This window comes from Gigantopelta aegis, chromosome 8, assembly GCF_016097555.1.
Source record: "Gigantopelta aegis isolate Gae_Host chromosome 8, Gae_host_genome, whole genome shotgun sequence".
Lineage (NCBI taxonomy): Eukaryota > Metazoa > Mollusca > Gastropoda > Neomphalida > Peltospiridae > Gigantopelta > Gigantopelta aegis.
Window position 1 is genome coordinate 39,281,020 of NC_054706.1, and position 12,370 is coordinate 39,293,389.

Below are 12,370 nucleotides of genomic sequence, written 5' to 3' on the forward strand. Positions count from 1 at the left end.
GAAGGGAAATGTAACTAATGTGCAAGATAACGGTAAAAGGAATCCGTGAAAGACGAATATACAATTTACTATAATCTACACTGATAGCAGTAGCTAGGGTCAGTGGATTTACTGACCCACATATAGCCTCATAAGTGATGTCAGCGCTCGAGTCTCATCTGATGCGCAATGATGTCATGTTGACCTCTGCGTTAGCACTATGACCTCATTGAAACACGTGATAACACGATGTGCTATTACTGGTATAGGCTGTTCTATTTGATTAGAGTCCCGACTTGAACCTTCGAGTTATCAAATACGTCAAGACGCGTTTAATGTTCATTTGTAAAAAATAAATAATAATGAAGGGTAATTTATTTATTAAATATATTTATTTTGTGTATTTTTAAATTTGTAACGTTAACAGAATGATAAAAATGAAAGAGAACTTAATAATAATTTAGAAAATATTCAGCCCGCAAAATGATATTTTCTATGGAACTAAACGCTAACCCCTGCCCATCTTCTATTATTTAATTTGATGGTTTTCGTTTCATTTTCTTGATCTGGTGTTGATGCCACTCCTGCTACTGTTTTTCATTTAAACTGCAGTCTCTAAATACCTTTTGAAGGAAAGAACAGAATTGTGGAGAGAATAACCTATACTTTCAAACTATCTGCCCGTTAAGTGAATTGGGGTATAGATTTACACGATAATGGACACCGTATGTTATTGAATAACGGTATGAAATGGTTTAGATGTTTTGTAGTCATATTAAAACGTCTCCCATACTTTTGTCACCCATTCAGTGCTCCATCCAGAACTTTCATTACAGTTTCTACGTGATACTGACTTTTATTGTAAATTTTATTATTATCTTTCTGTGATATTTGTATTTTATGCACTGAGTTTTACTTTAACTATTGAATTTTTATATTGATCATCACTTACTTTTTGCATTTACCATAGTTAGACACCCAATAGCCGATGTATTTTTCGTGCTGGGGTGTCGTTAAACATTCATTCATTCATTCCATTCAGTCCCTGTCCATGCGCAGACTCCGGCTCTATCCGCGCTGTCTATCCAGGTCCGGCTGTTTTGTTGTCATTTGTACAGTAAGAAAGTTATTTCATCATGCAGTTTGACTGAACCATTATAATACCCCAAGTACGACCTTTATGGATGTTCCGGGTTACATTGTATTATGTTTCATTCACTTGAAAATAGGATGGTGAATGGGAGAGAGGGATTGCGTAACTTGAATATATATATAAACTGCCGCCACCTTCGATTCATTCATACTGCTGTTTGATATACGCACTGCAAAACGTGTTTACGATAGTAATAATACCAAGCTAGTAACAGCTGGTGAGGTAGAACACTCGACAAACTTTGTTATACTGGAAGCCGATAGTTGGCTCTAAGAAGTGGTCACGTTCGATTGGCTGTCTCGGAGTATCGCCATCACCCCGGTTTCTCTCGCTCGCCTATAAGAAAACAGTATTCGATCGGTTCTGTCAGAGATTGCCTCTCACTCAGCGTAACTTGAAACAACTTTCAGTGATCCTGTGGAGTACTTTCGTATCACGGTCGTGTTCGATTGGAATTTATTTACCGCTTGGAACCAGTGGGATTTTTACTTCTGTTTAATCATAGTAAGTCTGCAGTTAAAAATATGCATTGGTTAAAGATACAGTTCTAAATAATTATGTTTTGGGGGTAAACAATAGGTGTTCACTATATTGTGATAGATATCTCATTACAAAAATGAATAGGACTTATAATTGATGACTAGAAGCATGCCTGAACGCTATAAACTGTCAGAATATGTTACGTTTTTTACTATACCGTTAGCATTTTTTTTTTTTTTTTTTTTTTTTTTAAATAGTAAATAATGTTTAGTCGTCATTTACATAAGATAACTGTCATTTATTTCTTCTTCTTTGTTTCTTTCTTTGAAAATATTTATATTTTACATTGAATAATATATATCATTGTCGTCTGTTATGTATGTATTACGGATAAGGTCTAGTACGTTGGACTACTTGTGTCTAATCCATTTGGTTTTCAAACGCAGCAAAATATGTTTAGTGAAAATTTTCTGCGTGACTGTAAATGTAAAACATTGTAAGCTTGTAAATTGTAATTCGGTTTAAAGATATTTCTAATAGATATTTGGAATTGGTCAGATAGCTGAAGGTAGTCTTCTATATTAAGGCTTCTGTCTCTTGCAAATTTTGTTTTCTTTCTGGTGTTTCACGGTGTTAACAGAAAAGACATTGGAAGCATTGACTTGTATTAATTGAAACTGGTGTTTTCACTAATCCACAGATGCGGAATTTTATGAAATGATGTGGTCTGTACAAATGGTGGCAGATTTTAAAGTTGTGTCTAGTGGATATCTGATGCGGGGTGTTGGAGTCACCGCCATTGGTTATAAACTGCTGAGTAATCAAAACACCACCTACTCATTTTAAAGATGAATGTTTTCAGTTCGCAACCATGGCGACTTTATATACTTGCCACGTCCGTTGTTTGACGTTGCAGCCAATGAATATAGAAAGGAATGAATGATATTTTAAGGACGCCTGTAGAGACTGTTTAATCAATTGATATTAGATGAGTTGTCTTACATGGATCAGTATATTTATTAACGAAGAATCACACTGCCGGTATAATATGTGTTATTCCCGATGAACAACAAGTAGCGCAGCACATACCTCGGCAGTTGATATACTAGACGTAGAATACTGATAGGGATCACGGGATCACATAGACAGATTACCGTTTGAGCGCATTTGACCTGGAGGGTGTTTTACTGAGACACCCTGCCGAGCCAGTCTAGTGAATAGAAACCTGACAGTCGTCACTGTTTACGTCTTGCACAATCCTATAGCAGAGATTATACTGACGTATTAACTCGTAGCATGTTGCCTACAACGAAATAACTACCCACAATATTCCTTTTGAAATGAATACATAGTCATTTATCACAGGAATTGTGAATGTTAGACGTACAGGATGGATTACTGATTTACCCCAGACATTGAAAGGACACATTAAAATAATGCTGTATAGGTACTGTTCTTGATATTTATGTTATGTTAATGTCGTAATTCATCGACACACTTACACTTGGGTTTTTTCTTTCAAGTCATTCAGGTCAACAGACAGGCATTTGCGTCACAGCGTATTTTATATATATATATATATTTTTTTTTTTTTTTTTTTTTTTTTTTTTTTAAGTTAGTACATTGAAACATTATCTAATAAAATCACTGCATTGCCCAGTATTGACGTCGCGTAGCGAATCTGAAGTCTCGCGCTCTGCTCAGCGGATCTTACTGGTCCCTGTAGACCTCCCCTATTAGCAGATCTAATCAAGCCCATCGATAGTTAGCAGAGAGTTAGCGCGTTTCCGATAGAGGTGTGGAGTTTCTTCCTGTAATGTTTTTACTAATCGCCGACATGATGTTTTAAAATGACTGTCAAACTGAAATATTATCCAGCTAAAGATATATGACGTTAGATTTCGGGGACTGTTATGTGTTTTAGACACATCACTTCGCCACAGGTTGGTTGCTGCGGTTGACTTCCCATCTCATCCCTGTGCTAGCATACACACATGTAATTATTCATGTTTCCCCATATGCCGTTGCCTAACGGCCTGAGTGTAATAAAGTTCTGTTCTGTTCTGTTCTGAGGATACACTGGGTCGTACCGTTTACACTTCTTAGTGGATCCGTCGGGCTATTTCCCATTGTAACTAACGCTCTATGACTACACCTTGGTGTGATTATTTTGTGTGCGTAAAAGAACAGAAAGAAGAAAATCATACTATATATTCAACGGAAAAAAAAAAAACCGACAATCAGCAAACATACTTATAAATAAAGACGCCTGAAACCCTTAAGACAAGTAGCTTAAGATCGTCTACTTAGATAATGTAGCGCTAAAGCACGGTTACTCCATCACTGCACCAAACATCATCTGGCTGATGCAATGTTCGATATGTCCCCGACCTGAAATACAGCATTAAGTATTGTACCGTTTGCCATTGGTGATATATGTCGTAAAGCGGTGTTTCATTTGGCCAGTTATTTCATGTAGTTAGTCAGGGTACCCGGTACTACAGTGCACTGTGCGGAGTTTCGCTAAAATCAGAATAAGAGTAGTGAAAGGTAGTTTATGTTTTATCGGAAACTAGCAACAACCCCTCCCAACATTTTCTTTGATGGGCTGAAGTTTGTATATTAGCGATTAGAAATAGAAATGAATGTTAAAAAATATAGAAATGGACTGATGGAAATGTTCACTATTTCCTGTTGTACTTCATTAATAATGCAGCTTGTCTGTATATAAATGATATTATTTACTGATTACCTTGAAATGATTTAATAAAAAAAAAAAATTGACTAAAATATAACAATACCAAATCATAATACTGATAACGTTATGACCACATTTCCTTCAATTCTAGTTCGTACTAATTTATCATCTGTTGTCCACTCCATTTCATATTGCGTTCCTGGTTTTGCCAGTGTCATAATTTTCATTGAAACGTTGATTGTTGCAGGTCTGTTCGTCCATGTTTCTATTATCGTCTATGCGATTTCATTTGGCGGTAGACACACTGAGTTGATTAACACAGCCGTTACGTGCTGCTGCGTGCACAATGAGAATAAATAGGAAAATGCAATTGCGTCAGTACATATAAAAACTGGAAGATGCATCGCTTTTTTTGTTGTTGTTGCTGCTGGATTGCATTCCGTTCATGTGTAACAAAACGTACAGAGATAGTATAGTGTTGCCGTAACATTTCCCTCAACAAGCTGATTTACACTTAACGTTAGAAGGCAGCGCAAGATAAACGTTTAGCTTAGCAAGACAAATATTTGCAGAGCTTGTGCTGACAAGCTAGAAAATTATGGTGTTGGCAAAATCCGGAACGGAATATGAAATGCAGCGGACTGCAAAATGATAAATTAGTAGGGACAAGAATGGAACGAAATGTGGCCATAACGTTATGAATATGAAGACTTCGTATTGTTATATTTTACTCGTAAAATATCAATATTTGATGGAATCATCTCAAAGTTATCAGTAAATGTCGATAATATCAATGCTATATTATCGAGCTACCTTACTTTAGGTTGAACTGGAAATAGTGAAAATGTCCGTCAATCGTCTGATATAGTTTTAAACACTTGTTTGCTATTCGTTTATAGTGTCGTATAATGGCGATCTGACAAGGCCTCGAGAAAGCCAATAATTTAAATAATTCGTCGCTAGTTCGGTTCTACATTTATTTCAGTTCTGCATATATTAATACATCTTTCATCAAATTGCACATTAAATGGAAAATAATGTGGTGGCCATCTTGGAGTTGGCGAACAATCCCATGGTGTTCCCATTTATTCCCGTGATAGATACTGATCACTTCTGATGCTTCATACGTGAATAACAATGTGCATGTACACAAAACAAAATTCCTCTATCATAATTTGAACAAACGATGGGGTGAGGTGGAGTAGGGTGGAGTAAAATGGGGTGGGGTGGAGGGGGGTGCAAGACAGCACTTCACGTTTCTTTCTGTGCAGCTTATTCATAACAGGGGGCGAGATTTAGTTAGTCGGTTGAATGCTCGCTTGGATCGAACCACCTCGGTGGATCCATTCAGCTGATTGGGGTTTTTTTTCGTTCCAACCAGTGCACCACAGCTGGACAAAGGCCGTGTTATGTGTTTTCCTGTTTGCGGTAAAGTGTATAGAAAAGATCCCTTGCAATATTAAAAAATGTAGCTGGTTTTCTCTGATGGCTACGAGTCAGAATTACCAAATGTTTCACATCCAATAGCCGATGATTAATTAATCGATGGTGTTCCAGTGGTGTCGTTAAACAAAACAAACTCCTCCTTCATATCCATAGCAATGAACAGAAGAACTATTATTGTTTTCATCTGATGGTCTAATATGTTAAATACACATTATGTATAATACATGTAACTAATAATTTGAAATGCGAGCTAAATACATGTTGGTTTTGTTTTTCAGAGTTCTATTGTAAGCGTCTGAAGCCAAACGTTATCAGCATGTGGTGGCCGCAAGCAGACGAGAGCGCAGACGACTGCCGTGGCAGTGGGATGTTCACGAGGAACTGTGTCTCATTCACCAGGTGAGTGTTCCAGCACTCTTTAGATACAGTAACCGGCCTCGGTGGCGCAGTGGTTAAACCATCGGACTACAGACTGGTAGGTACAGGGTTCGCACCCCGGTACCGGCTCTAACCCAGAACGAGTTCTTGAGGCCTCAATGGATAGGTGTCAGGCCACTACGCCGCCTTCTCTCTCACTGACCAACAACTAACCCACTGTCCTGGACAGACAGCCCAGATAGCTGAGGTGTGTGCCCAGGACAGCGTGCTTGAACCTTAATGGGATATAAGCTCGAAACTAAGTTGAAATGAAATAGATACATTAGTATGTGTTAATAAAGTAGATAATATATATACATACTGACGCAAAAAACAAACGCACGCAAGTTCAGTTTTGGTAATTTAACTTTTTTATCCGTATACCAAATGTAGTAACATTTGACACACAGCTAACGCATTGTACTGTTTAAGGAATCTTTGGTTTAAATTGAGTCAACTGTACCGATGTGTCAAGAAAGCGTGCCTCCGGACCACTGCCACGTGCTATGGACTTGAACACCACACCAAATCAAAGTTTTGAACAGTACGCATTGAGAGCATAACGTTTCATTTCAACACGTTTGAAAAGCAAAATGCCGCGAATGTTACAAGTTGATAAGGGTAGGTCTATTGCTTTAATTGTTCAGGGCAATCGCAACGTCGCGTTGCCCAGCAATTTGGGGTGCATGAGTCAACGATAGTTCGCTTAGTTGGACGTCTCAGAGCCACAGGAAGATTAGTTTGCCGTCACAGGAGCGGACGGCCGCGCGTTACGTTGCCACGTCAAGATAGAGGCATACGTCGCACACACCTCCGTAACCGATTTGAGACGGCGAGTCAGGTTGTAGGCACTCGTGGTCGCCCAATGTGTCCACGAACGGTTAGGAGTCGGTTGTAGGAGTTCAAGTTAAGGCCACGACGTCCCTACGTTGGTCCGCAACTTACACCCAGGCGACGTTAACGTCGATTGCAATGGCTGCGTGCTCATGCACCAAATCTGTTTCAAGTGCCCCACGCCCCACGCCCTACTGGAGACGTGTTGTTCATTGACGAATCTCGGTTCTCGCTTTACAGGTCAGATGGACTACATCGTGTCTATTGACATCGAAGTGAGCGATATTCAGACGCCAGATTTGGGGGAGGGTCTGCTATGGGTGTTTTTTTTTGGGGGGGGGGGTGGGGGGGTGGGGGGGGTGTTGTTTGTTTGGGTGGGGTTTTTTTGGTGGGTTTTTTTTTTTTTGGTGTTTTTTTTTATTGTTTGGGTTTTTTTTTATTGTTTGGGTTTGGGGTTTTTGGGGGGTTTTTTTTGTTGTTTTTTTTTTGGGGGGGGGGGGATTTATCATGGCTTGAAAACGCCCCTCGTGGTCATCCATGGCAATCTTACAGCCGTAAGATATCGGGGTCAGGTCACCAGGCCTCACGTCCTTCCACTTATTCATGCGTGTAACATACGTTGCAGCAGGATAATGCGAGGTCGCACGTTGCGAGGGTTTGTATTAACTTCCTCAACCAAAACAATGTCCCAGTGCTCGATTGGCCACCCTACAGTTCACATTTGAACCCGATCGATCATTCATGGGACGAGCTGGATAGGAGGGTCAGGAAGCGCGTCAACGTCCTAAACAACGTCGCTCACGCAGGCCATTCTTCATCAGTAGAATAACAACCCACAAAGGAAGGATCATAAACAACTTGATTGGGTCAGTGGTAAGAAGAATTAGAGCAGCGACTGTAGCCCGTGATGGGCACACACGCTATTGATTTGGACCAGGAAATGATGTAGGGTACCCACATTTCAACGTTATCCACACAACAAAACTTGTCAACAATTTATTTAGTAATGAAGACATAACCCTAAAAAACTATGAAATAATCATCAATAAAACACCGAAAACAACTTGCGTTTGGTTTTTCCGTCAGTATATTCCTGAAACAGAGCATTCGTTGTTTCCCCTAGACCTTTGCTGTTATGCACAGTTGAAGTCATGATTGTGTAAAAACTGTGTCACAGGAAGTTTAAAGGCAGTATAAAAAATATAACTGATTTATTTTAACTTCATTTATTTCCATTATTGTATCCAATTAAGATTAAAGCACACTATCTGGCTCTGCGGTAGATTAGTGGCTAGTGTGATGTTACATGCCCACACTGAGCAGACACGAGAAGCGTTCACATCAGCCTTGGAAATGTAACAGCTGCTCCATCGAACCCTGTCTGGGACAGGTCGTGACGTAAGAGTTGAAACGTTAGCTGACAATCCATTTTCAATTGACAACACAAGTGCAGTGTTGACGGAAGCACCTTTCTTGCCTACCAGATAATTATGTTCGTGTTTGAGGTGTGGTAGATTGTTCTGCCTATTTCATATAGACGACACGAATAGCATTGTCTGCATTTCGGCCAACCATTGCTAGACCAGCTGCTTAACGGTTGGTTTGTGAAGGTCCAGATTTGTTAAACAGGTGTCTGTCCTTCTGAAGACGAAGTAGGAAGGAAGTACCGCCCTAGGGGTGGGGGTGGTGCGTGGTTACTGACCTTCTGTGGATGAAGCACCTGGTAGTATAGTCATCCATCATCTTGTTAAAACATCTTTTGAACTGTCTTGTGAAGAGATGCGAATTTAAATACGCTGTTTTGTTGAAGGTTATCTGTCTGTTGTATAACAATTGTTTCGATTTTTAAATAGTATTTTATAAATCTACTTGGGAAGGCAAGTTAAATAATCAATTACTTGTGTCTGTGGATGACACACAAACACTTACCCTTGAACTGCAACTGTTTTGTCTAAAACCTGTACGTCCACATCGTTTTGGTTAGAAGCCCATTGTATTTTCAACACTGATTAATTTATCAAACAAAGTTATGTCAATTGGAAACATCAGTTAAATGTGCTGTTGGGGCCAACTACCTATTATGTTGTCTTAATCTGGAACTGTAGCGTTCTCGTTACCTTCCAATGACGCAATGGAGATAATTTTATCAACGGCCGGTGATTAAACGTGACAGGGGAGATAATCGGGTGAGATAGGAGATTGTAACGGGCACCTAGCGTGCCAGGAAGAGACGGCTCTCTGTGATTAGGCTGATGGAATGGCTTCATCTCGTCACCCAGTGAGAATACCTCTAATATATCGCCATCCAGTTGTAATAACTCTAATATCCGTTGCTAAAGGAACCGACATATATTACAGTAGGGTTGTACCACATGATTGTATTCTGCAGACAATGTAAATATGAACATTCCGTTGTTTGAAAACAGTTATCAGTGTTTCAGATTGAAGAGGGTTTTTTTTTGTAGCCATCACTGACAGTGAGTTAATCAACTCGTGAATGTAATACACCTGCTTCTAAAACGTATAATAATGTTAGACATAACAATTCGATAAACACAGAGGTTTTCTGTTACCCTATCATTTCAAACTTTGTGTAACTGTTGGAAGAAATAGAAAATTGCTAAGTAGGAAATTACTGTAGACAACAATCCACACTGAGCAGACAGGTATCCAGTCGTAAATGAGATTTGAATATCTCTTTAACAAAACAATGACTGTTGTGAAGCAATGTTTCTCCGGAAGCAGTTTGCACAAAACAAATCCTTATTACCCCTGAAGAAAGATGTGTGTATATATAAATGCTGCCTTGTTACATCACGATGACGTGAATGGTGTTGTCGTAGGTCAGTGAGTTGTAGGTGAGTGAGTGTAAACCTCAGCTCTCAGTGCAACCCTATAGAATTGTGCTTTTTAACAAAGTTTTCCCTATAGTATCATATAGCGTTTTTCTTATGACTTAAAGTAACTGCCCTCAGTTTGCTGTATTGTAAGATGTTTTCGACCAATAGAATTTTGTAACCACTAGTGTTATATATTAAATATATTTCAATCAGAGTCAGACAGACTCATTGTGTTTCTGATTGTCCAAATAGTTGCAAGTACCCCAAACTGTATTTGGTATCCCAATAATTTCATATTTACGAAAACATATATATTAGGAAATGAAATGAAGTTTTGACGTAGTGCAAAAATCGGGGCGACCAGAAACACGTTTAATATACAGTCACTGATATTTTATTTAGAAAAAAATAAAATAATAATGTGTAATTACAGTCGTTAAAAACATCTGTTGGTCGATATTAATCAAACCTTCCTTATATGTTTCTGTTTTTTAATTTACTTCAGGAGTTTCCGAAAACGTTCCGGGAATGGAAATGGCCGTGACGTCACAACGTAAAGCTGAGGTCTCTAGTCCAGACGCTGTTCTTACTTTACTTTTGAAGACTAAGGCTAAGAGTTTCGAGAGAGGAATCCGCCAATCAACGATCGACTTGCATCACAACTTGCAGCAGCAAATCTTGGCCAGCTTTGTTTCTCGTAAACACTACGGCAGCGCTGGATAGTGAGGTCCGTCATGATAGCTTTTGTAACAGTACTGAATGTATCGTCTCGTCAAAGCAAGGCTGTGCAAATACCGACCTCTGACCCGGACACGGGTTGCACGTGTGCACAGTGTGTCCAGATCGACTGTACAATAATTTATATGTGTGTATGTATATGTATATGTATATGTATACAAACAACACCCAACAAAATATAGTTACATATATGTGTAAATACTCAGTCTGGTGATCGTTCCATTGCACAGAGAACAAACTGTACTAGTTAGGACACAACGGGTGCAACCATGCAAGACTCGTATTTAATAATGTGAAACATGTCGTGTCTACTCAAAAAGAAGGCCACTCCATTGTTTTCTCTGACGTCATTACTAGCTACAACCATCCACCATCTTCAAGCTGCTGCAACTAACCGCTAGCGATATCCATGAATGACGTGTTTCAAATGAATACTTCTTTGAAATGAAGAAATCGTCTAGTTCAGACATATTTACTCAAGACTGGCGGTTTCAGTAATAATTACTGAACACAAACAAGATCAATGGTATTACCCTCGTTTTCTAAATACAATTATCGTCTACAAACAACTTTCCGTGCGACAGGCGTTGGTGATCAAAACTTCGGAAGATGGATTCATGCGTTCCTCACAGACATGACAAAGTGATGATCGTTGTGGAAAGACTCGTACAGAATATATATTTATTTTATCTTTTCATAGATTTCCTTTCTATTCCAAGTCAGTTGATGTGGACATTGCAGCTATGTGTTTGTATGTTTTACACAGGCGTCAATGCACTCTGGAGTGGGGGTCTGTTGGAAATGTGCAGAGCGTCTTCAGTTTCGTCAGATCTATACATGTTTGTCATGTTCCATAATACTGTCTGTATTTCGGATGTATCTAGTTTATTGTATTAATATATTTATAAACAATAAAGATAGAATCGCTCATTAAAATAAAATGTTCAAATGCACGAATTACGTTTAATAACATACATTTCCAACATGGAATTAATGATAAGGAAAAAAAAGCTTAACATTTGATTGATTGATTAAAACGATAATTTTAATATGTTTTTCACGTATGATATACGCTAATTCTGTTACACCTCAGGGCTCTATGCACATGTGTAACACATGCGACACATCTTTCCTGTGAATCATGACAACAGATGTGCCTCTGAGTCGAGTTGTGTGAGGTTTAATGACATTGACAAAAATAACGCCAATGTTTAACTGTCTTGACCTGAAATCCAGATCTGAGCATTTCACCCTATGTTTTCATCATCGTTTTCTTTTTTCATTTTACGTTTCATTTTGTTTCTTTGATTAAACCGCATCACATCCTTGTATTTATTATAACGAGTCGCTAGCCGGTTATGGAATGTCAGAAGATGTACATTTTGAGTGTGACATAAGACGTACAAATGGCATACACATGTAATCTAATTTCAGTTACTTTGTTTTGTACGAAAATAAAAACGTTTAGTCAATATTGGTTGTTTCCGTGTCTATTTTATGTCTATTGTAGGTGAATTAACGTGTTTTATTGTTCTCCACTAGAGAAGTAAAGAACACGAACCTGTTTTTAAATAATGAATTATTAGGTGTCAGGTAGTGTTATCAGTGCATTAGGTGTAAGGTAGTGTTATCATTACATTAGGTGTAAGGTAGTGTTATCATTACATTAAGTGTAAGGTAGTGTTATCATTACATTAGCTGTAAGGTAGTGATTATCAGTGCATTAGGTGTAAGGTAGTGTTATCAGTGCATTAGGTGTAAGGTAGTGTTATCATTACATTAAGT

At 38.6% G+C, this 12,370-nt stretch overlaps 1 long non-coding RNA gene across 1 annotated transcript; it reads left to right on the forward strand.

Annotated features, from left to right (window-relative positions):
• The first annotated feature begins 1,231 nt into the window (after window positions 1–1,231).
• On the forward strand, window positions 1,232–12,057 carry LOC121378823. Its single transcript, XR_005958767.1, has 3 exons — window positions 1,232–1,636; window positions 6,035–6,155; window positions 10,353–12,057. It is a non-coding gene; the product is annotated as an uncharacterized LOC121378823 (long non-coding RNA).
• The last annotated feature ends 313 nt before the right edge of the window (window positions 12,058–12,370 follow it).